At 48.4% G+C, this 26,261-nt stretch overlaps 1 long non-coding RNA gene across 11 annotated transcripts; it reads left to right on the top strand.

Annotated features, from left to right (window-relative positions):
* Positions 1–15,986: 15,986 nt before the first annotated feature.
* Positions 15,987–20,441, top strand: LOC127345885 (uncharacterized). 11 transcript variants are annotated; one of them, XR_007879097.1, is made up of 8 exons: positions 15,987–16,260; positions 16,322–16,720; positions 16,830–16,979; positions 17,073–17,296; positions 17,874–18,448; positions 18,546–18,601; positions 19,318–19,927; positions 20,033–20,441. It is a non-coding gene; the product is annotated as an uncharacterized lncRNA (long non-coding RNA). The 11 variants fall into 11 exon arrangements; XR_007879099.1 differs by having other exon boundaries at positions 16,827–16,979; XR_007879093.1 differs by having other exon boundaries at positions 16,322–16,979; positions 17,874–18,213; positions 18,295–18,448.
* The last annotated feature ends 5,820 nt before the right edge of the window (positions 20,442–26,261 follow it).

Raw genomic sequence — 26,261 nt, 5'->3', positions numbered from 1 at the left:
TGTTGGGCCTCCAAGAGCAGAGGTTTGTAGAACAGCAGCAAGTTTTCCCTTAAGTGGATCACCCAAGGTTTATCGAACTCAGGGAGGAAGAGGTCAAAGATATCCCTCTCATGCAACCCTGCAACCACAAAGCAAGAAGTCTCTTGTGTCCCCAACACACCTAATAGGTGCACTAGTTCGGCAAAGAGATAGTGAAATACAGGTGGTATGAATATATATGAGCAGTGGCAACGGCACCAGAAAAGTGCTTTGCCCAGGACAGTAAACAAGCAGTAGTAACGCAGTAAAACAGTAAACAAGCAGCGATAGTAGTATTTAGGAACAAGGCCTAGGGATTACACTTTCACTAGTGGACACTCTCAACATTGATCACATAACAGAATAGATAAATGCATACTCTACACTCTCTTGTTGGATGATGAACACATTGCGTAGGATTACACGAACCCTCAATGCCGGAGTTAACAAGCTCCACAATTCAATGTTCATATTTAAATAACCTTATAGTGCACGAAAGATCAATACGACTAAACCAAGTACTAACATAGCATGCACACTGTCACCTTCATGCTAAGAAAGGAGGAATAGATCACATCAATACTATCATAGCAATAGTTAACTTCATAATCTACAAGAGATCATAATCATAGCCTACGCCAAGTACTAACACGGATGCACACACTGTCACCATTACACCGTGCAGGAGGAATAAAACTACTTTAATAACATCACTAGAGTAGCACATAGATAAATTGTGATACAAAACACATTGCAATCATAAAGAGATATAAATAAGCACTTCACTATGCCATTCATAACAGTGAATAAGTATTCTGTGAAATATAGCCTAAGAGACCCACACGGTGCACACACTGTCACCTTTACACATGTGGGACAAGGAGTCTCCGGAGATCACATAAGTAAAATTCACTTGACTAGCATAATGACATCTAGATTACAAGCATCATCATATGAATCTCAATCATGTAAGGCAGCTCATGAGGTTATTGTATTGAAGTACATAGGAGAGAGATGAACCACATAGCTACCGGTACAGCCCCGAGCCTCGATGGAGAACTACTCCCTCCTCATGGGAGCAGCAACGGTGATGAAGATGGCGGTGGTGTCGATGGAGAAGCCTTCCGGGGGCACTTCCCCGTTCCGGCGGCATGCCGGAACAGAGACTCCTGTCCCCCAGATCTTGGCTTCGCGACGGCGGCGGCTCTGGAAGGTTTCTCGTACCGTGGCTTTTTCGTACTGGGGGTTTCGCGACGGAGGCTTTAAGTAGGCGGAAGGGCAGGTCAGGAGGCGGCACGAGGGGCCCACACCATAGGGCCGCGCGGCCAGGGCAGGGGCCGCGCCGCCCTATGCTCTGGCTGCCTCGTGGCCCCACTTCGTCTCCTCTTCGGTCTTCTGGAAGCTTCGTGGCAAAATAGAACCCTGGGCGTTGATTTCGTCCAATTCCGAGAATATTTCGTTACTAGGATTTCTGAAACAAAAAACAGCAGAACAAGAATCGGCACTTCGGCATCTTGTTAATAGGTTAGTTCCAGAAAATGCACGAATATGACATGAAGTGTGCATAAAACATGTAGATATCATCAATAATGTGGCATGGAACACAAGAAATTATCGATACGTCGGAGACGTATCAGCCCTCAAGCGAGTTGAACGGCCTCTCATCACGCGACATCTCCAAGCGGAGTTCTATCTCGTCATTAGGTGGTAGACCGTAGCCGTAGAAGAACTCGCCAGACCTATTGTTGACATCCTGCAGGATTATCGTGCAAATGAACTGCTGGATGCGACCCCAGTTCTTTCTAATCTCTCTATCAGGGACATCCGCCATGTTTGCAAACCTGTTTCTGAGATTCTCTGGCAGCAACATGTCATCTGCGTACTTTATGTACTCCTGCATCTGAAGGATGGCGTACCACGCGTCCATCCCATTGTCGGGCGTCGGCGCACGAGGCGGGGAAGTTGATTGTGTGGGTTAAGACCAAGCCTCCTCGGGATTTCCTCTCTACTTTGAGGGGGCCTGCCTTGTTGGCGAAGCCGGTGAGAGCATCATTGAGAAGGGCCTTGATGTGGGTGTAGTCTTTCTTGTGGTCCCTACCCGAGTCGAGATAGACTGCATGCGAGTGTTGCGGGTGCACGACGATGAGGGTGCAGAACTTGTCTCTGCGGAAAACACACGGATTAACCTTCGGAAATGCAAATGGAGATATAGGATAGAATGGTAATGGGGGACTAGCGAGTGATTACTTACTCGGGGAAGTAAGGGATGAGAATGGCGCCCTTTTAATGTTCGCCAAAGATGAAATCCTCGACCTGCTGGGTGGCAATCGCCCGATCCCCAGCGTTGCAGATGATGCTCTCCCGCATATAGAAGGGGTCCATTATCGCGATGGTCGGCGTCTCCTCCTTAACAATCTGGGCAGACAAGCTAAGAGCAACTAGGCGAACCACACTAAAGTGGAGCGCTTGCATGCGATAGATGCTGAAGATGTCATTGAACCGGATGAAGCACAAGTCCGCGGGGTACTTCTCGACGAAGTTCATGCCAGTTGGCACCTTCGCCACCAAGAGAGGGTAACCAGGATCTTTTGATTTGAGAAGAAGGTTCTCCACATGCAAGACAGTCTCATGCAAGCTCCTCATATCCGGGGTGAGTTTCTTCACGACATGCTCCGGCAGCATCGGTTGACCCAAGTGATGTAGAGGTCGCCAATTGTTTGGCAACTTGTCAAGGAGTGGGACCTTGTCCTTGGATTTGGCCGCCGCCGCCTTGTCTTGGGCGTCCTTCTTATTTTGCCTCTTCCTCTTCTTGGGTTGTACTGATGGACCCTCCATCGCCGTAGTGGCCGTAGCACGGAGTGTGTTTGGGCTCAACATATTTTTGACGGCGGCGGTGGCGACCTCCTCAGATTTTCCTCCTCGGCCGTTTCTTGAGAATCGAACAGCTTCTTGGAGCACACATATTTCAAGGCCGGCGCATCCTCATGGACAACTTGTGAAGACGTAGGAATATCCCATTGGAAGTTGTCACGTTCGTATTCCTCGGCCTCTGGCGCAGCTGGCTGTTGTGGTGGGGCGCTGACCTCTGGCGCAGCTGGCCGTTCTGGTGGGGCGATGACCACGGGCGCCGCAGGCTGTCGTGGAGGGACGCTGACATGTGGCGCCACAAGGTGCTTGTCTTTGCTTGCCGTCGACCCCGAGTAGGTGTTGATCCGAATTAGGGTCTTCGGCCATAGCAGTACCCAACCCTTCAGTGAGGCCAGATTCAACGGGCTATCGTCATCGGCACCATGCGGTTGATTAGGAGGAAACAAATCCTCATAGCCCGGTAACGCCCGATCCACTTCAACCCGGTAAACGTCATCCGCCATATCTCGTGTGTGCCACTTCTTATCCAGGGGCCGAAGGATGGACCCCCTCGTGACGTCTTTGAGTTCGTCGTTTACTCTCATCAGGAAGGTGCATGGCGTTGAGAGCGCCTGCGAGAACATGTGTATGGCGTTAGAGAGAGGGCAAGGATGACGAAACTAATATATTAACTTGATGTACACATTAGTTAATTACCGTGAGGGCGTTGACCTCGGCTAATGTCGACGGGCCAGCACATGCGGCGGCGGGCGTGCAAGTGACGGAGGGGCTGCTACCCGGCATGGACGGTGAATCCCTAGCACCAGCGACATTGCCGGCGGCCGGAGGAGTCTCCATTATAACATTGTCATTGCCGGCGGCCGGAGGAGTCTCCATTATAACATTGTCATTGCCGGCGGACGGCGGCTCCATCGAGTTGCTGCCGTCGAAGCTAACCACTTGCATTTCCGGGGGGGGGGGGGCTTGTTTGCCACCCTCATACCACGCGCGTAGAGCGTTGAAATCTGCTTGGACTGAAGCGGCGACTTCAGCTTTGACTTCAGGTACGAGTGTAGCTTTGAGTTGCGGTACCAAACCAGCTTGGACTTGGGCTAGGATTGAATCCCTCATTTCCTCCGCCTCCCGCTGCTTCCTCTCATTGCGCGCATTTTTATCGGCCGCAGACGACAAGCCGTAGTGATCATGCTTGTGGCCTGTACCGGCGCCAGCCACACGACCTCTATGCGGCCTTCTCGTAGGTGAATGCTCATTGACGATGTTTAGCGCCCGTACGAGAGGCTTGTCCCATGCTACCCTGCCCGTCGATGCCTGGGACGAGGAGCCTTCGTCACCTTGTTGAGAAAGTCTTTGTCTTTCTACTTCCTGCGGAAGAAACGTGAACCATTTAGAAATGTTGCTACTATTATATGAACGATACTTGATCTAATAAAACCGGTAAATTGCTTACCAGTTTTTTCTCCAACGACAGGACCTTCTGGTCGTTCGTGAACCAAATTATGTCGGTTACGACCTTGGGGTCCGTGACAAGTTCCCCGGTTAGTTTCTTCTTATGGTACCGCGACCTGATGAATCTTCTTTCAAGCGGGTCCTTGTACTTGAGCCAGGGGTTCTCAATGCCGGCATTTACATACGCCTCGTCCTCCTTCACCCAGTAGGGCTCCTTTCCCTCGTACCCACGGCTCCCAAGGTTGTGGTTGCCGATGTTAAGCTCCCGCATTTCCTTCCCCCACAACTTGCGATTCTTCGTCGCTTGTAGCTCTTCATTGGCCACAAAAGCATCAAAGTCCGCCTGGGAGACATGCGGAAAGGCAGAGTGGACCTCTTCGAAACCTTTGCCGCCAGCAATCATCTTCCGCACCATGTACTTATAGCTGCTGAGGTGTTTGGTGAACTTCAAAAGGGCTTGTGAGTTCACAATGTTCTTGGATTCATCAGTGGAGGCGTAGTCGCCTAGGAACTTGTATCGTGAGTGCAACCTCGCAATGAGCTGGGCTCGCAAATGCGCTTTGCTCTCAGCTCGGAGATCCGTCTCGTTGAGATTGATGACCTCTCGGAGGATACATGCCAGTTGGTTGCCGTACCCCTTGGCAACATCCTTAGGCTCCACCGGCAAACCACTGGCGGGGTCCACCTCTTTGACTGTGTCTCTGCCGGTGCCGACCGTGTTTTGGCGCCTTGCCTTCCGCGGCCTCTTGGATCCACTTGTCCCGGTGGCAGTACTCCCGGCGGCGCCGCTAGGATCGTCGCCGCTTGTCTCGCCGCCACCCCCGGCGGCGCCGGTTGCCTCATCGCCGCTAGGCTCGTAGGTACTACCCCCGGCGGTGCCGCTTGCCTCGTTGCCGCTCGGCTCGCTTTGCAAGCACTACCCCCGGCGGCATCCTCCATCTCATGGTCCTCGTCGCCGCCAACACTAGCGGCCTCGGCATCCTCCTCCGTCCTAAAGAAGTGCCTATTGTAGTGCTCCTCTAACTCTTCTTGAGACGACATGGTGGCTTGCACTAATAGAAGATGAAAAAGAGTTAGAATTCACGGAAAAATTCGGCATGACATTTGCTAAAAATTGGTCATTCCGAGTGCTAGAATTGCCGAACGGAAATGAATCGACATTCCGGCACTCAATAGCAACTCAATCCCTGTAAATGCAATTCACATATATGATACATTTTTCATTTTCATTTCTTTTCCAACCAGCAGCAGAGAATGAACATAGCAACAACATGTGTCATTTCTCATTTGTGAACACTTAACAGCATCTACTGAACAAATACTAATAAGCAGTTGGAAATTCTTGTTACAGGGGAATAAGTAGCTCACCTGTCAAGATGCTAGCAACATTTGCAACCAGAGACAACATTTCCATCTCAACCGAGAAGCAAACCGAAGCATTTAGTATAACAAATACAACCAGAGACAACATATCCATCTCAACATTTCCAACTACTGCCTTTTTCTTTATTTATTTCTGTAGTTGCTACTATCATACCAAACATCTAAATACTGCAGAGTTTAGAAAATTAAACATAATGATTAGGCATTCCCTTACTGTCAACTGCTAATTCATTTTCATTAGGCATTTCATTTTCATTTAATGAAATGAAAAACTAACATACTGCCTAGTGCCTAGTTCTTCTCCAACAAACATTTCATTTTCTTTTTTCACCATGTATTCTAGTCTGTACAAAAAGCTAATTCATTTCATTTTCATTTCACAATAACCATCAGTAATAGCACTACAGTAGCATCATTTCCAGTGAGTCAGTGACAGAATTTCATCATGCTAGCCCTGGATTCAAACCAGAATTCAAACACTAAAATAAAAACCATAACCATTTTACATCAACACCATGCTACTCTCTGGCTACATAATTAAAACAGTGCCAAACAGAGCTTGTACCCACTTATACAAAATACACTAGGTACCTTATCATTTTCATTTCGTTTTAAATGAACCAGATAAGGAACATAGCACCAATTTTTATTTTCTTTTAAATGAACCAGAGAAGCTCACATGTGTCATTTCTCATTTGTGGATTATCAGAAAGCTCCAATTATAAATCAACTAAATGAACCTAGCTAGCTACTGTCCATTTGCAATAGCACATCATATATTTGCAAAAACACAATTTTTTAAATGAACAATTCCCATCTCAAATTACATAACCAGAGAACTAGCATCAACCATGCATAGCACCAATTTAAATCCATTTTAGCAAACCATTTTAGCTAACCATTTTAGCAAACCATTTTAGCAAACCAGAGACCAAAACCTAAATGAACTAAACCAATTTAGCTAGCAAAACCATTTTCATTTTCTAAAAGACCCAAAATTTGCATAAGGGCCAGTTTGGGGTTGCATAGTATGCTTCAGCTTTGCCTTGGAAAATTAGTATTCAGATCAACACCTCAACCAGATAAATCGAGCATTCCTAAATCAACCAATAACACGTGCATTTCTGAATTGACTGTAAGTGCAATTGCAAAGTTCAAAGGAGGACTTCAACAAGATAAATCAAGCATGCCTTTCATCATCCTGCAAGTGCAAATTGCAAAAGAGCAACATGCTGATTCACCTGACACAAGCACTAAGTAAATAACTAGCAGGTTGTTTTTCTTCAACTATTCTGGCCATGATTGTTCCTATACATATTTAACTAGCACATTAGCACAATTAGATGATTCATTCCTGGAGCTACGATCTTGTGATCTTGTGATCGATGCCGGGTACGTGTAGAAGGAACTCCAATGAACCCTAATCACTAGCAGGAACCCTAGCCGGAGGGGAAGGTGGAGGGAAGGGAGAGAGGGAGGGAAGAGGGGAGGGGGAAGGTGGAGGGAATCTCACCGACGGTGAAGGTAGCGACGACGGTGGCGACGATGGTGGCCTCTCCTCCTCCTCCTCCTCCTCGATGTGCGGCGGCCTCCTCCTCGATGTGCGGCGGCCTCCTCCTCCTCGATGTGGTGCGGGAAGGGCGTGGGGATGGGCTTCTGCGGCGGCGTGGCGGGGCGGTTCCGGCGTGCAGAGAGGTCGACGACGGTGCGGCGGCTCCGGCGTGCTAGGCTCGTGCGACGGCGGGTGCTTCTCCAACGGCGGCGCTCGATCTAGAGGCAGAGAGATGTGGTGGCGGGGATGTGCGTGGCTGGAGAGAAAAAATGGTTAAGTCCTTATTACAGCTGTGCCAGGGTTATTGCCGTCGCACCAGGACCCTGGTTCGCCGGGGACAAGTATTCCCCCGGCGAACAAAGGACGTGGTGCGCCGGCAATAAGCCTTGCACAACGTAACCTGGGACTTGTGTGTAGCAGTTTATACACATGTGCATTAAAAAATCCTATATTATTTTTATTTATTTATTTATTTTCTCTTTATTGTATGTTTCTTTCCTTTTACCCCAAATCCTATACTATTTTATTTTTCTTATCTTTTCAAGATAAGAACAAAGCAATATGCATGAGTTATGTAAAAACATGAAGATATGAGTTATATATACATACACAAAATATTGACCAACACAATATTAATTAGTCATACATAAAGTATTGGCCATGACCATATGAGTAGTTATGAATTACACAAAATATGAGTTATAGATTGCAAATAAAGTTTTACATCATCGATTGAGAAGAGTGTTTCGCTTTCTTCTTGCTTTTCTTGCTCGTCGTTGAATAATTTAGCCCCGTGTCGTGACTTCTTCTTTTGAAGGGTCGACCTGACCTCGGTAGCGTGGTCCTGCTTCTTCTTGTGGTGTATGTTGTGTCTTCGTCCTCGGATTCTTCCATCATTGGGTCTCCGACTTGTCCTTCGAAGTCTTCCTCGTTGGCGACTCCATCCATTCCAACGATGGTCCTCTTGCCTCTCCTCACGATAACACGGCTAGGCCTGGATGGGTCGGTTATGAAGAAGCATTGGTGCACGTGTTCCGCCAGTACCCATGGCTCATTCTGTTCGTGGACTTTGATTTGTTGGCTTCGGGTAGAAACATGGTGGTGAAATACCGGTCTTCTTTTGTGACGCTCTTAGCCCATCTGATACGGAACATCGGCACTTTCTCCCCAGCGTAGCTAAGCTCCCAGATTTCCTCGATTCTTCCGTAGTATCTAGTCTTTACGTCACCCGTCCAAGAATCCATCGTTACCCCTGAGTTCTGGTAAACACTGTTCTTGTCTTTTTCTTCCGTGTAGAATGTGTACCCGTTGATATCGTACGCTTGGTAAGTCATGGTGTTGGGCGCGGGGCCATGTGACAAGGCCAATACTAGTTTATCCTTGTCATAATCCATTGGTGGGGGATTAGCATCAATGTGGTCTTTGAACCAGCGCGCGAAAGAGGAGTTGTGCTCTCTGTATATTTCTGCTTCCGTCATCATCGGCTTGCCACTGTTCTCTATCATGGTTTTGTGCTCTTTCAACCAAGGATCGATCAAGTCAATGTGTTGTAGCGCTACTAAGTTGGCCCTGTCAAAGTCGGAAGTCCGACCAGACATGTGCACGTGCAGTTCCTTCCTTCCATTTTTGTGGCCTACTCCCTCGAACCTGCGGAGGTGCTTGTTTTGAGGCAAACCAACAGGGTCCTCGATGTCTAGATAATTCGTGCAGAAAGAGATGCACTCTTCGGTGAGCCAGCCCTGGACGATGCTTCCATCCGGATGTGACCTGTTACGAACGTATCCTTTAATGACCCCATTCATTCTTTCAAACGGCATCATGTTGTGTAAGAATGCCGGCCCTAGACTGACGATATCATCCATGATATGGATCAACAGATGGACCATCACGTCAAAGAATGCAGGCGGGAAGTACATCTCCATCTCACATAGGATCACCACGATCTCTTCCTAGAGCCTTTGCGAGTTTCTTCACGCTTATCGACTTCCGAGTTATGACGTCGAAGAAGTTACAGAGCTCGATCAGCGTTGCACGGACATGGTCATCCATTATACCTCGGATTGCAACCGGAAGAATCTGCGTCATCATCACGTGATGCAGTCATGAGACTTCATGCCGCTGAAGTTTCGTTTCTTGGGGTCCATGTATACGCTTATTAGCCCGGAGTAACCGAAGGGCACTCGACTCCTAGAAGGCAATTGAAAAATTGATCGACCTCGGCCGGACTAAAAGTGAAGCAGAGGGGGACAGTAATAGTCTGGCTGCTTAATCCTTTTGCGCTTCGACCGCCGTCCTCCTCCTCCTCCGATCGTCCCTCTTGGGCCGGCGGGATCTCAAGCTCTTCCCCGATGCCCAAAACTTTCAGGTCGTGTCTTGCTTTCGCCCATCTTTGGTCCGGTCCGGCATGTTGAGAAGAGTGCCAAGCAAGCTCTCGCACACGTTCTTTGTAATATGCATGACATCAAGGCGGTGAGGTGTATCGAGAATTTTCCAAGTGCGGCAAGTCCCAAAACACGGACCTCCTTTTCCATACACCAATGAGCGGAGTCGTTTCCTTTTTCTTCTTCTTCTCTCCGTGCTTTTGACGAATCTTTCCGGCGCAGGGCACTCCTTCCAACCTTTCGTAATGTATCGATCTCTTCGCCGCTCTTCTTACGTGGAGGTCCTCGGGGTTCATTTGTACCATCGAACAGATCTCCACGCTTTCTCCACGGGTCAGTCTTACGTAGCCACCTTCGATGCCCCATGTAAACTGTTTTCGAAGAGCCGGATCCTTACCAAGCTGCAAAAACATCGTCTCTTCCATGCACACGACACATGCCTTGTGTCCATGGCACACCCGGCACGAAATGTAACCGTATCCGAGGTAGTCCTGCACCGTCGTGATCAGCGCGGCTCTCAAAGGGAAATATTCTTCCGCTGACGAAGGCCCCATGTATCTACCCCTTCCTCCGCCCACAACGTTTCAAGATCCTCCTTTAATAGTTCGAGATACATGTTGATATCGTTTCCTGGCTGTGTCGGCCCTTGAATTAGCATACTCATCTGTATGTACTTCCTCTTCATGCACAGCCAGGGCGGGAGGTTGTAGATCCATACAAACACAGGCCATGTGCTATGTGTGCTGCTCTGGTTTCCGAACGGATTGAATCCGTCCGTGCTCGCACCCAACCTGATGTTTCTGGGATCTGCCCCAAAACTTCTGAATTCATTGTCTAATGCTTTCCACTGGCTTGCATCCGAAGGGTGCGTCGCACCTTTGGGTGCTCAATCCGCTCTTCATCATTCAACACCGCCTCCTTTCTTTCTGCGTGCCAGCGCATGAGCTTTGCTTCCTTGCGGTCCGCGTAGAACCGTTGAAGCCGGGGGGCGAGCGGGAAGTACCACACAACTTTCCGAGGAGCTTTCTTCTTCCCTTTCTTGTACCGTTCAGCTTCACACACGGGACATTTGGTCTTGTCCATGTGCTCATTGCGATACATGATACAGTCGTTGATGCAGGCGTGATACTTTTCGTGGGGTAAGTCGAGAGGACACGTGATTCTCTTGGCCTCGGCTAGACTACCAGGACACGTGTTCCCGGCAGGAAGGAGATCTTTCACGTATTCCAGGATGTCGTGCACGCTTGTGTCCGTCCATCCGTGTTTCGCCTTCATCTGCAGCACATCGAGAGCTACTCTCAAGCGAGACTCCCCCAACCCGCGACCTGAGTCGTACAACGGAGTATTCGAGTCTATCTCGAGTTGCTCAAGCTTTGATTTCCGCTTGGCGCCTTTCGTCTTTTCGAGAAGCAGATCTTGAAGATGAGGGTCCCGCACGACTGAAGCTAGCGGCACCTCTTCGTCGTCGTCAAGGTTATTGTCGTCGTCAAGGTTATCGTCCTGTGCGACAAGCTCTTCATCGTCATCAATATCATGATGCCCTCCTTCTTGCTGGCCATTATTACCACCTGCTGTCGTCGCCCGATTGACCTCCGCGCCATCATCACTCATCCATTGAGTGTGTCCATGCATGAAACCATTAGTGAGCAGGTGCCCCTGCAATTTGCCTGAATACAGGTCAAACCATTTCCCTCGTTTGCATCTCCGGCACGGACACAATACCTCCGTGCGGTTATTTTCATACATGTCGATGATCGCGTGTTTCAGATATCTCATCACGATGCTTTCACTCATCTCGATAACCATTATCGCCTGCATGGTAAGATTACATAATTGATTAGAACCATGCATCCGTCGGTAGTTTTCACGGAAAATTTCGGCATGACCTTCCTACACGGTAGGACATAGGAGCGCCAGAAATGTGCCGAAACGGAAACTTAAAGAATCAACATTTCGGCGCAACGTTGGCAACTCATTTTCAACGCCAACACACACAAGCACAAGCACAACATATATATATGCCACACACGAGAGCTTTGCTTCAAATGTCCAACATACGTCGATTTCATTCCTCAATTTGTTCATTAATCACCTATTTGTTTGATATATTCGTCAACGAGATCGAGACGTCGCGCCGCTACCACGGCGTATGGAAGCCGACTTTCTAGATCTAGATCTAGATTGAGCGGTCAATGCGGGATAGTAGATCTAGATCTACATAGGGGGATGTGGGAGATGCATGTAGGAAGGGAAGATTTGGTAAAAAATATGATTTTGTTTGGTCAAATTGGCTAAATTTGGGGTAGAAATGGGCAAAAATAGGTGGGTTGGGAGAAGGGTCGGGTTGTGTGGAGGAGTGGAGTGGTAGTAGTGGGGAGTGGTTGTTGAGCGAAATAACTGCCCAGGTTCTGCCGGCGCACCAGGGCATGGGTGCGCCGTGAGAACATAGCCCTTTCGGCTATATCACCCCGGGCCAGGCCCAAGAATCATTGCCGGCGCACCAGCCCCGGGGGTGCGCCGACAATACCCTTTTCCGCCGGGCGCATCCCTGGGTCAGTGCGCCGACAATGATTCTTGGGCCTGGCCCGAATCAGCAGCGGCCATGCCGGGATTTATCCCCGCGCGTCTTTTTCAAAGTCTTTGCGCGATAGTGCTGCATCGCCGGCGCGGCTGCAAAGTGGTGCGCCGGCAACAATTTCCACCGGCGCACGTCCTATGTGGTGCGCCGGCACCACTTGCCTCCACCTATAGGCTTTTTCCTAGTAGTGGACAAATCCCACTGTTGATCCATATGCCTCAACGCATACTTTCCGGATACTTAATCCCACCTTTATAACCACCCATTTACGCAATGGCGTTTGATGTAATCAAAGTACCTTTCCGGTATAAGTGATTTACATGATCTCATGGTCATAAGGACTAGGTAACTATGTATCGAAAGCTTATAGCAAATAACTTAATGACGTGATCTTATGCTACGCTTAATTGGGTGTGTCCATTACATCATTCATACAATGATATAACCTTGTTATTAATAACATCCAATGTTCATGATTATGAAACTAATCATCCATTAATCAACAAGCTAGTTAAGAGGCATACTAGGGACTCTTTGTTGTTTACATATCACACATGTATCAATGTTTCGATTAATACAATTATAGCATGGTATATAAACATTTATCATAAACATAAAGATATATAATAACCACTTTATTATTGCCTCTAGGGCATATCTCCTTCAGCCGAATCGGTGGTGAGAAGCCAGCACCGAGTCCACGGGTGTGTGTGGTCGGAGACGGACCGCGCGAGGCGGGCGCGCTTCGACGGCGCTTGGAAGCGGGCGACACGGAAGTGGCCGCGTGCTTTAGCGCGTCGGGCAGCGCGCTAGGAGGTGCGCGAACGAGAAACCGAGGCGCCCCTGCCGGCTCGTGCAACTCGCCACTACCAGCGCTTCCCCCGCGCGGCGTCGTTGTCGACGCAGACGGGCCGCACGATTAGTCAAGTATTTTGGCTAGTTTATGTAAATTATCTTCGAATGTAGCTCGATCGGAGCAAGAATGGATTCAATTTCGCAAGATCATCGCAGCACATTTTCCCGCGACGTTTGATTTTCGGTTTTTTAGTTCGCGAGTTCGGTTTCTAATCTGCGCCGTGAATAAGACCATGTACACTGAACAGTTTGGGAGACCGAACTCCGTGTTTTCGGTTCGTAGAAATACGGGCTCTGCTAGAGATGCTCTTACACAATATGCTTTTTTGATTTCATTACCGGAATTTTTATGGTCCTACAACACTTTTAAAAGCTAATAATTGGCACATGTTAGGACTTTGGGGAAATTTTTGGATGCGGAAATACATATTTAGTGGTTTTTTCATAATAGCACAATACTTGTGCATTTCAAGGGATCAGAGGTTCATGAGTAGTTGTTGCCGAAAATATACGCTCTTCATATTTCATAGAAACAATATGGTTCATGGCGACGGCGTCGCGAGGCGCCTCTTAACCGAATACTCTTCTTTCCTCCATTCGCCAGCGCTAGTATGCCGGTCGAGCTTGGTCTGGCCAGCAGTGGCACCTACCCCGAAGTCAACGCTTGTCGGGATTTATCGTTTCTAGATATATACTACGCTCTTCATATGTTTCGTCTAATCCAGATAGCCAACGTGCATAATCTCTATCTCTATATCTTTACCTACTAATAAAGGAAGGAAGGTTTCTCCCAAAAATTTCGTCCGTTTTACTGTTAGCCATACTTTTCAGTAAATATTACGAGCCTTGCCACCACTTAGTAAACAAAACGGTTCGGTAGATGTGTTCTTTTTTTTTCCGTCCGATCGATTCTCGCTCAAACGCACTGACGCTTCCCTGTTCGCTTCATCGCTCGGTACTTCCGCTCGCATCATGATGGGCCATCGTAGGTGAGCTGCTGGGCCAGCTCAACATTTATCCCATCCTAATCATTTGAGCTGGCGTAATCCCACGACTAAAAAAGATGCTTAAATTAGTCCCATACCGCTTTGTTACAGCGAGTAAGACCGGTTTATATACGTAAATTTCCTGAAATCAACAAGCCGCCCAAGAAACAAAGAGCAGCACAAATTGATTATGGATCAATCAGGAAGGGAAACATCGAGAGAAAAATTAGAGCCCCTCGAGCATACTCAAGATCCATAAAAGAAGGAAAGGAGGAATCAGAAAAGACCGAGAAATGAAACCAGAGGAGCCCGCCTCTGATACACAGAAATCTAGCGACTCGCTGTGGCCCGGACCGGCGACTGACCGTACACGAGCGGCGGAGTCTTGCTATTTGACGGTCTCTACCCATGCCCGGGGCACCGGCGGCACGAAGCCGTCACGCGTCCGGCCATCCGGCTGCTCGCGCGCCGCCTGCGGTGGCTGGCCGCCAGTACGCTCACGGCTCTCTCCGTCATGACCTGGTGTACTACCGTCCGCTGCCTATTTGGGGAAAAAGAAAAGTGAGAACGAAGGGTAGTTGGAGAAGAGAGAACCTTATCCGGTTATCTATCATCCCTTGACGCAATTTGTCTTTTCATTTAAAGGTGTTGTACACTTAAATATTTTATATTACATGTCAGTGGATGCTACGGAGTATGGAGAATATGGGCAGTTCTCATTTTCGAATTTTTTTTGTTGCTGAACGACTACCATTCTGTGCTTCTCCAAATAGAGGTTTCTATTTGACGCAGTATCATGATTATTCCATAGTTCAACTATTGGATGAAGCGTACCCGGCTCCTATTATTTTGCAAGCACCTTTTTTTTTTGCGAAAACTCCACCGATCTATTAATAATCATCAATAGCAGTACAAACTGACCCAAAAGTAATAAAAATTACAAGTAGGTCTTTCGACCACCAAGCGACGACTACAAACACTGACGCGAGCTGAAGGCGCGCCGATGTCCTCGCCCCTCCATCACCGGATCCGGGCAAAGCTTGTCGTAGTAGAGCTTCTTGTAGTAGACAAAGGGGAAATCTTCGTGCAAAGGTCCCAAAGGACCAAATAGCCACCGAAAGCGTGCAAAGTCGCCCAAGATGACAACTTTAGATCGGAAGAGACTGACCTGAAACCACACCAACGAACACGAAAACTGATCGGATCCTGCGAGATCCGCCAGGCACATGACTCCACGCGCCCTCTGCTGATGCTAGACGTACCACCAGAGCGAGGATAGAGCGGGGAGGACCATATTCTGACATCAAGATGGAGCCGCTGCCTCACCATCCCGAAGAAGACACTGAAAATAACCTAACAAAGAACGAAAACCCTCCCGCCGGCGAGAGTCCATGGTCCGCCACACCTCCAAGGCCCTAAGGCCACTGGAGGGGGAGCGGACCAGCAGCGTCGCCGGCGAGGGGACGGAACCCTAGATGGGTTTTTTGAGCCGCCTTGCGATCGCTTCACATGAAGCCCCGAACGTACCGTAGATTTTGCAAGCACCTTTAAATTTAAGCATTAGATTATTTGTAAATTTATAGGATACATTCCACACCTTGCACTCTCGCGGATGCAATTATGGTAGCAAGGCGGTTCTTCCAAAATATTAACATAAATAAATAAAATAACAACGAGGTATAGAAGAGTATGGCCCCACCGACGACGGCGATGCATGGGAGGATGATGGAGGCTCCCTAGAGGAGGTTGTGGCTAGGGCTCCCCCGTGTCATCGTGGAGGGTAGCGCGGGGTAGTTGAACTTCTCTTTCTAACAATCATATTTTTAAGGATTAACTATCATTTTTATAAACATTTGTTTCACCCGTGCAACACATCATAACAAGTCAGTGAAAATACAAGTCCGTGTCGATGTGCGCCAAACTGGGCCAAGCCCAACGCCACAATCCTCCGCATCCACTGCACCCCGCTCCAGCCGACCACTTGATGCGGACGGACGCGACCCCAGACTACGACGGGATCCGGAGGGGGTCGTCCTCCCTGCATCCCGAAACTGGGCGCCGAGCCTGGAGCGGGGCTGTGGCTCCGCGTGCTCTCCGAGGGAGTCGTCCTCCACTGCATCCCGAAGCTGGGCGTCGACGAGCTCCGACGGTCCGGATCGACCTCTCCCCAGTCCGCTCGTCGCGGCGGCGCAGGTACAACCCCTCCCTCCCGTGGCACCCCATCTCTCCCGTGGCACCCCATCTCATCTCCCAGGCGGAAGAAATTGGCCGGAGTTAGGTGAGGGAGAGAGAAACCCAAAGAGGGCAGTGGCGGCCTCACAGCCTGCACCACACGGATCCATCCTCCCCCGCACGGATCCGGCCTTCACCATCTCCCCTCGGTTGTTCTTCGTCTTCCACAACACGACTCAGTGACATGGAGGCCCGACGCCCTTCCCAGATCGCGAGCAAGAGCAGCTGCCGGGTCGCCCCGGAGTCCTTCTCTCACAGCGCTTGGTCTCCAGTGCCCGCAGCCACGACCCGGTCAGCTGGCCACGACTCCGTGCTATTTGTGGCCACGATCGACATCCGCGCTCCGTAACTGGGAAAGGCGGGTTCTTTCTCGGACTACAAGTGCCTGGACGTGATTTGTTTATGCTTTCCGGGGTTTCTTGTTCGTATTGCTTTAGCCTGAATCCTAACGTAATTTGAAAATGTGCGTTGTTGGGTTCGCCCATTTGGATGGTTCCTAACATGGGGGCGTCTTGTGTCTGTGGTAGTAGTGGTGGCGCAGACAAGAGCGGTAAGCACGGTGGAGAGCCAGCCGCTGAAGGTCTTTCAGACATTGTGGTTACTTGGATAATCACAAATTTCAGCAGGATCAATAGGACGAAGCACTACTTGGATGTGTTTGTTATCGGTGCATACAAATGGTGAGCCCTTTCTCTTCACTTATTACAAGATGCAACAGTAGAATGATTTCTGAATATTTTATCTTGATACATCAGTGGCTTGCTTTGATGCAGGTGTGTTCTTCTTTTCCCCAAAGGGAATAAAGTGGAGCACCTTTTGATGCAAGTACTTGATACTCAACCATCTGCTCAATTTATCTTGGCGCAGAAGGTTCCGTGACGGGACGGTGTCCGACACAGAAGCTACGACCGCGGCAGGCCACTGACGATGTGCATCGGTGCAGGCAAGGTGCAAAGAATTCAGTCACCGAAAAGTACAAATTCAACCTCTTCGCAAGGTAGCCATCTCCTCAACATTTTTCCTTGCAATGATCAATATATAAATCCTATCGGTCTTGTTTCTTCATGTTCTTATATATAATAGATCGACGATTGTTTATTTTTTTTATTTGTTGTGATGTCCACATCGCATCCCATAACCCTTTGAAGTTTGTTTGTCTTCTTCACAAAAATTTCCAATATTACTTGTACAATGTATTTGTTTTTGACATCTGAAACATTAATAGATGCAATTTGAATTATGGATTGTTACCGGAAGTTACTTGTTTTCTCTTAAGGCATGAATCCTTGGACTGATGCCTGAATCATGTTTAATTTTATAATGGGCAAACTAAGAAGGTGTAATTTCCAATATCAGGTTTTAGGTCGATGTGTTAGTTTTTGTCTCGTTTCGATTTCAACTATGAATTTTCTTACTCATTTGCTTGTGCATTTACTCATTTGCGAGTTTGTTTGATGCTTTATTGCGTTGGTCAACTTCTTGAAGTGCTTGCCGTGTATTTGTTAAGGAACATGACGTAATCCTCGCTTTTTATCTCATTCATAATATTTTTGTCTTGTCACTTGATCTGCCAGCCCCACAATCCTTGCTTGCAATACAGAGGAGGTACAAGAATTTGGTAACATTGATAGTAAAATCAAATGTGATAGATGGAAGCTAACTGAGACCACACTAAAGGGCTGCAGTGTGTGAAGAACAGCTACGCCTCAATGGCCGAGTACCTAGGCATCCTCGAACCGCTGCTGGTCCGTGTGGTTCCAGAAGGTTCCAGTGGTGTGTCGTACGTTGCCAACATTATTCCCCTTGAACAAATGAAGGAAATAACCAAGAATTTCAGCAGTGATGCTCTTATGGGAGAGGGGTTGGCATGCGGGAGTTCTATTTGGTGTACTGAAAAATGGCAAGAAATGTGTGGTAAAGATGCCCGACTCTAGCAAACAGCCTGACCAAGATTCCCTTGCGTAGGTTCAGACCCTATTTTGTTCCCTTGCGTAGGTTTCAAGACTCAAGCATGACAATGTCATACAGTCTGCGACAAGGTTTACACCATGGTGAGGAACAGTAACTAAGCATTCTACTTTCATAGACTCTTAGTGTGTTGCATTCACGACAGAAGCTTTCAGCCTCAAATTGCATAACGCTTGTTGAGGTAAGATGTCATTTATAGTTGGCCTCATTTCTGTCAGTAATGTAAGAGCTACAAAAGCTTCCCTAAAAACTGATGTATCTGCGGTTCTTGATTACAGGTAAAAAGGGTGTCAAGGGATCCCAGCCAGGATAAGTCTTATCATCGATCCATCGGGTGAGGATTGCTGTAAGCACCACAAGATGGCTTGTAGCATGCCGCGGTGGCCTATCCAACTGATTCTACGCCGCCGCAGCCTATTCCGGCTTGGCCGCAAACTCTTGCCTGGATAAACAATGAACATTACTCTACCCCTTATGTTTAAAATGTGATAGATAAAATCAATTTGTCGCCTGGATAGAACATATTTTGAGTGCTTGTAGCGTGCTATGTGTGATGGAAAAATTCAAAAATGTACTTATGCTAAACCCTAGCTAATTACAAAAGTACACCTTATGGAAAGCAATGGATTGAAAGAACTGTGTTTGTAGTATGATATTGTCAACATATATATACTTTAAATATGCTAGAGTAAATGCAAATACTTCGTCCTTAGTCCTTACTATTAGTAGCATATGGTGGTTGGAGTAGCAGGTGGGCTTTGTATGCATGTCGCGAAGTCATGTTATAGTTTGTAATTCGGTAGAATCATCTCTTATTCCTTTTAATCTGAAAATGTATCTAGCTAGGTTCGCACCCAAAAATCTGTAGGGAAATATCCAGTTTTGTCATGCATGTACGGGTCATTCTGATACATAGAACAAATATTTTTCTATTGTGCATATAGGATACATAGATCACCTAGTGAAGTGCATCTGTCAAAATCATGTGATGATGGCAATAGCCTACATGAGATATGTAACTAGAGTTAACCTGCTGCCCTTTTTGTGCAGGCTTTTTCTTTTAGGCATTTTCTCACATCAAAGATTATTTCCAGTGTCCTATGGACATAAGAATTGAAGCAAATCTCTGAAAGTTAATAACTTGCTATAACTCCTTTCTACACATTGGCCAAAACATCTGTACTGGTGATAAACTATCATGATGGAGCCAAGGTTATTGTATGAAATCTCAATTGTTATTAGAGATCTGCACCTTCGCGAATCTACGGCCATATCTTTCTGGTACCTGAAGCCTGGTGTCTACTGAACTGAGCGCTGCAACTTAATGGAGCAGTTACACCAATTTCTTATTTGTGAGTTCTTTGATCCCGCCTCCTTATGTACCTCTTTGCTGGTACCTTCTACTCTTTGTTTGGCTTGCAGGTCACAACTCCTCACATCTCCTAGAACTAACTAACTTGCTTATGCTTATTATTTCTGCAATTCTACCATGTAGGTTCGTGAGAAGCTTTTGGATGGCTTAGAAATGGTGAGGAAATTTGTTCTCTATTCAAGTATAACTAACATATGATAGTTTTATCTTATTTACAGCCTAGACATTGATAGCCTGAGTGTGCTTGAGGGACATTTTCCGAGTATGATGGCCTGTTCCTACATTAAGGTAGGTACTGAAGAAAGATATGCTTTCTCACTTGCTAATGTCGATTTGATTTAGACCAACGGTAATCCTGAACATGACTGGACATCAATATGTGTTCCATGGTAGAGTGCATATCCTGTACACGCCGCAAGGAAATGGATGATGCGACAAAGAGGCAGGGGAGGACGCGATTGTAGTGGCAGCAACAAGGAGGCAAGGGATGGGGATGAGATGTTTTTTGCCTCAGCAGTGGGGATGGGGCTGTCCTCGCACTGGCGGCGAAGAGGCAGGTCGTTCGGAGAGATAGTGAGAGGGAGTGAGCTTGAGAGTGGAGAATTGGGATTATGAGTGAGGCTGAGTTTTTCTTCTGATGTGTCCATGTCCGTTCGGCTGTTTAGCATTAACGAGTTCTTTTTTGTCTATATAAAGGTCAAGATTGTAAAGGGTTCATACAAAATGTTTGTAAAGGGATTAAAACATATGTTATTTAAGATCGTTTTAAATTCAATATCAGTGCATTGATATTTTTGTGATAGTTGTTTTCATTTGATAATGATCAAAAATGTCTCATCAAAATTCGACAATACATGTCGTCTAATTTTCTTTAGTATGTTAACAAGCATTGAAACCGAGTAAAAAGTGGACGATTTTACCTTCTGTCTAGATGATGAACCGAGCTGGACAGGAGGCCTGGATCGAGTGTTCTAGCTGTAGGTGGTCGTTTTTTTGTGTGGGGGAGCCGAAGGTGGTCGTTGCCGACCGTATGCTGTCGGAGGATGCAACCAGGTAAACCAACGATGTTGGTCGACGTGGGCTTGGATGCGGCAACGGTGACGTTGGTATCCTTGCTGTGGGCCTCGAAGGAGGGTGACGGTTGGTCGGCGGAGGAGGAAGTTGCGAGGATAAGGGAATTTGGTGAGGTTGTGCGCGCTTGAGCTTCGGTGCCGCGGGCAGACTGCGTCTTGACAGCGAAGTCACGGCGACGCTGATGATTGGAGCTGGCTGGTGGAGGCTGCGGAGCGGATGGGAGGTGGGAAGAGGACAAGGCGGGGAGGCGAGATCCAAAGAGTTGAAGGCGTTGAAGGGGACGTGACGAGAGGAATATAACGGAGACGAACAAGACGGTAGGAACTACCTAGACGGGAGTGATGGGAGCGAGGGGAATGAATGAGGAAGAAAGAGATATATATATATATGTTTCTTTAGGTAAAAATTTTATGCAAGAAGATATAACATCGAGAACTATAGTCCCATTGTTACAAAAATCCATCGTACTACCATATACATAAATTCTAGAATCTAGACTATGTAACACCGGAGATTCACTATTGAAGAGGTTTGAGAAAACAACCTAAAAAAATTAACATCCGCACCACCGGCTTGCCGATGAAGTTTTTTTAGCTGAAGGTTTGCTAAGCCCCTTTTGTATATTTGACACAGGAGACTACGATCCAGGGTTGTCTCTGGATATTTATGAATATCAATGTGTTGTTTGGACTAATCAGAAAATAAATATTTCTTCGATTATAGCTGTGTTTGCAGCACCCACATTTTTTGAGACAATAATACATCTAAAAGGAGGTATTGTTGAGTTTACAGTTATGACGACCCAGAACGCATGTGTGGGACTTACCGCGGAAGAGTAACAAGAAGACCAAGAACTTGGAAGCACGCAGATGCACACAAAAATATTGTCTTGTTATTGGGTTCCGTATTGTTATGTTGTAGTATATTATGATATCCATGATTTGTTTTGAATTTTCATAGTGAGTTGTGAATTATATATATGCATTAAGAAATAAAAATTGAGGTCCCGACACCTGCGCCGACGCCCGCCTCGACGGCGCCTGCGTCGCCCTCGAGCCTCAGCTCGGGCGCCGCGCCGTCTTCGCCGGGCGATGCCCCTTCGCCGGGTTCATCCGCCTCGACGCCGCTTGCGTCACCCTCGAGCCTCAGCTCAGGCGCCGCACCGTTCTCGTCGGGCGACGCCTCGCCTCCGGCTCCGCCGCCGCCTCCTCCTCCGCCGGCCACGGGGCCCCTCACGCGCTCCCGTGCAGGGATTCGCGTCCCGAGCACGCGGTACCCCTCGGACGAGTACGTCTGCACCGCGTCGACTTCCGCGCCTTCAGCATCCACGCCATCGCCCCTGCCCGCCTCTGCCCGGGCTGCTCTCCGCGACCCGCAGTGGCTTGCGGCCATGCAGGACGAGTTCGACGCCCTGCAGCGGAACCAGACATGGACGCTTGTTCCCCGACCCCCTCACGCCAACATCATCACCGGGAAGTGGGTCTTCAAGCACAAGTTCCATCCGGACGGTACTCTCAACCGTCACAAGGCGCGGTGGGTGGTTCGTGGCTTTCGCCAGCGTGCCGGCGTCGACTTCACTGACACCTTCGCCCCGGTTGTCAAGCCCGGGACGATCCGCACCGTCCTTCAGCTCGCGGTCTCCCGTGCATGGCCCGTGCACCAGATGGACGACTTCAACGCCTTTCTTCACGGCCATCTCGAGGAGCAGGTATTCTGCCAGCAGCCCACGGGTTTCATCGAGAGCGCCCACCCCGACCATGTGTGCCTGCTCTCGCACTCGTTATAGGGCTCAAGCAGGCCCACGCGCCTGGTACCAGCGCATCGCAGCGTTTCTTCACCAACTCGGCTTCCGCTCCACCCGCTCTGATGCCCTGCTGTTTGTGTACAACAATGGTGCCACCACCGCGTACCTGCTGCTCTACGTCGACGACATCATCTTGACGGCCAGCTCCACGGACCTCCTGCGACAAATCACCGAGCGTCTTCCCGCCGAGTTTGCCCTCAAGGACTTGGGGCCCCTGCACTACTTCCTCGGCATCGAGGTCGTACGTTGCACCGACGGCTTCTTACTTCATCAGCGCAAGTACGCCCACGGGCTCCTGGACCGCGCCGGTATGCTTAATTGCAAACCCGCGGCCACGCCTGTCGACACGAAGTCCAAGCTCTCCGCCACGGATGGTTCGTTGGGCACGGATGCGTCATTTTATCGCTCCATCGTCGGTGCCCTGCAGTACCTCACCTTGACCCGCCCCGAGCTGCAGTATGTTGTCCAGCAGGTGTGCCTTCACATGCATGCTCCGCGGGATCCTCATTGGGCTGCGGTCAAGCGGATCCTCCGCTACATTCGTGGCACCATGGACTTCGGCCTCTCCCTCCACGCCTCCACCGCCACGGACATCGTCGCCTACTCGGACGCCGATTGGGCAGGCTGCCCCGACACGCGCCGCTCCACGTCTGGCTACTGCGTCTACTTCGGACCTTCGCTCATCTCCTGGTCGTCTAAGCGACAACCCACGGTCTCTCGCTCCAGCGCCAAAGCGGAGTACCGAGCTGTTGCTAACGCGGTTGCCGAGGTCTCCTGGCTGCGGCAACTCCTCGTTGAGCTCTCATGTCCTGTTGCCAAAGCCACCGTGGTCTATTGCGACAATGTCTCCGCCGTCTACCTCTCCGCCAACCCGGTCCACCATCGCCGCACCAAGCATATTGAGCTGGACATCCACTTTGTTCGGGAACAGGTGGCCCTTGGACACATTCGAGTACTTCATGTGCCCACCTCCCAACAATTTGCGGATATCATGACCAAGGGTCTCCCTACGACATCATTTGAGGAGTTCCGGTCCAGTATATGCGCTCGGCCAGGAGACGCTTCGACTGCGGGGGGTGTTGAGATACATATCCTTGTATATCCGGATGTGTATCTTCTGTAGTTATGTATAGCGATACATATCTTTGTATTGATTATTGGGCCCGCCTCCTTCCTTGTATAGTCGAGGACGTGGCCTATATATGTAACGCCATATGCACCCAATCAATACATTGTGAGTTGCATCCTTTTTTACACCGTGGCAACGCACAGGCATTTGTACTAGTAGTATAAAGATAGTAAAGATACAATATATAGCTTTCAAGAAAGAGAAAAGTTGAGTAGAGCAGGTGCGCTCACCTGCACTTTTTTTGATTTTGTCTTTTTTGTATCTTTCAAGTTATTTATTATTTCGACTTTATTTTTTGCAAGTCACTCAAAAATAACAAATAGAATGGAGGAAAAATAGTTTGCAATTTTTTATGCAATTTTTATTTTCAAATTATTTTAAAATTCAAAATAAACTCTTTAAAAAAAATATACATAATGAAATAAAAAAATCGAAATATTTTTCCTGCATTCTAGTGGTTATGTTTAGGAAAATATCAAGTTCAAAAATTGTGTGGTGTGAGAGATACAAAAATGAGAAGTTGTTTGTGAGGGAAAAAAAAGAGCTAGCACAGATCTTGGTGCAATATATACAGTGTAGATAGGGGTGCGCGCTGAGCACCTGCTCTGAAAAACCTATCTCAGAAAGAAATTAGATGATCATCAAATCAGATACTATTCCTTCCGCGCAGGCCGGTACTTAATTAACATAGAAGCATACATGTAGTCTCCAAACATTTCGTTTCTTGGCCGGTACTTAACATACATAGAAACACTTCCTATCGCAATGAAATCTGATCGCGTTCCAAAAATCAAGCCCATGAATTAACACGTCGATCGCCATCTCATCCCTATAAATACTGGTCATGCCAAACCATGTCGTCGCTAAGATCTCAGTACAAACCAAACGGCGCAAAGCACCAAGCTATCCCTCACGAAGCCGGCAATAATGGCGATCTGCAGCCAGCTCTGCGCATGCCTGTGCATCATGTTCCTCTTCCTGGCCGTCGGTTTCGCCGCCGCTCAAGCCCCGTCGCCACCGGCCGCCACCCAAGCCCCACCACCACCGCCAGCTGCGGCCACACCAGACCCCTTCGACGACCCCGCAGACGCGCCAAGCTCCGGTGACCCAGCTGGATCGGCGCGCGTCGACCAGGCCCGCCAGATCTGCTACAAAACGGTGATGCACGTGCCGAGGAAGTGCGCGCGGCAGTTCATCCGGGCGATGTTCACCGGCCGCCAATGGACGACCTTCCCCATCACCGCCGATTGCTGCCACAAGCTCGCCTGCGTCCGCGAGGACTCGTGCGCCGACGCGCTCCGCACCGTCTGCGTGCCCCCGGGGAGCGACATATGCCCGCCGCCTCAGGCGATGCGGGCGGCGGCCATCGCACGTCGATCAGTCGTCGGCCACGATGACTAAACAAAACAGTAGACGTAGCTCACGTACTATCTATATTTTGCAATGATCTGATGTTCGGCTGGGCACAACTAAGTTCTTTTTTGCTTTTAACGTCCGTGGGCTTGTAACTCTTTTGTGCCATCTTTCGCGATGGCAAGGAAATAAAATATCCCATTATCTAAACATGATCTTTGTATCCATGCAATTGAAGTTTTGCTGGTCGAGGATATACGACTGATCTGTAGGGCCTTGTTTATGGTTTTGTACGTCTACGTGTATGTATTCAATTGAAAATTTGTTAAACTTTGGGAAGTTTTGTTTAATTTTGGCCAAAAATAGAAATTTTGGTCTAATTCTTAGACGTCAAACACCAATACCGAAATCCAAATTCCGTGCAACGGCCACGGCTGCTCTAGTGCCCTACAACATGTCACTGCTCCAACAGATACTTGGACCCTCGACAGCCTTCAACAACTGAAAATTGGGCCACGCCGCCTCTTGCCCGATCAAGATGCAACGTTGAACTTTCATGGGCCAAAATGGGGTAGCAAAATAACAATTTATATTACTTGCTCGGGCACTCCCGTGTCTTCCACGGTGCTCACGACTCGCACGTGTTAGATCGTGATTGGGCGGCCTAGGACTACCGCATGCGTGCATGTGTGACACATAGTTTTTTTCCCGAGGACCACAAGCACATTGCCACCGCGACTGGACAAATGCGAGCTGTGGCTTCTCCATCTTCTCTCCACTGGTTCACCCATCGTATAATCCCTATCCCCAACTCCATGAAATTGAGCACCACATCGAGAGGATCTACATCCCCTCCTCTACCGCTACCTTTGCCTCCTCCACCGCGGCGAAGGCACCAGCCGACGCACCCTAGCTACCGCCCTATCTCGCGCCAATCGCCGACCGGTTTGGCGCGCTGCAGCCGTGCCTCGGTCACATCGCTGAGCGGTTCGGGGTGGTCCCCGTCCCTAACACATGTTGAGTTCTAGTGGACACAAACAATTCATCAAAGACATAATATTGGTGGAACTTCAACATGTGTTAGATAAGCATTCATATGGGCATCACGTTCTAACATAGAGATGATGCACACCATCTCTCTTAAACTTCTCAAGAAAAAAGAAAAACTCCAAGCAATCTTGAATTACGAATCAACAGAGTATATCCTTAAGTATTTTACCATAATATTTGAATCTCAAATATACTACCTTGAACAAACAAGA

Source organism: Lolium perenne, chromosome 3 (genome assembly GCF_019359855.2).
Source record: "Lolium perenne isolate Kyuss_39 chromosome 3, Kyuss_2.0, whole genome shotgun sequence".
Lineage (NCBI taxonomy): Eukaryota > Viridiplantae > Streptophyta > Magnoliopsida > Poales > Poaceae > Lolium > Lolium perenne.
The sequence above is the reverse complement of the archived record's forward strand: the minus strand, read 5'-3'. Positions and strand labels throughout refer to the sequence as shown.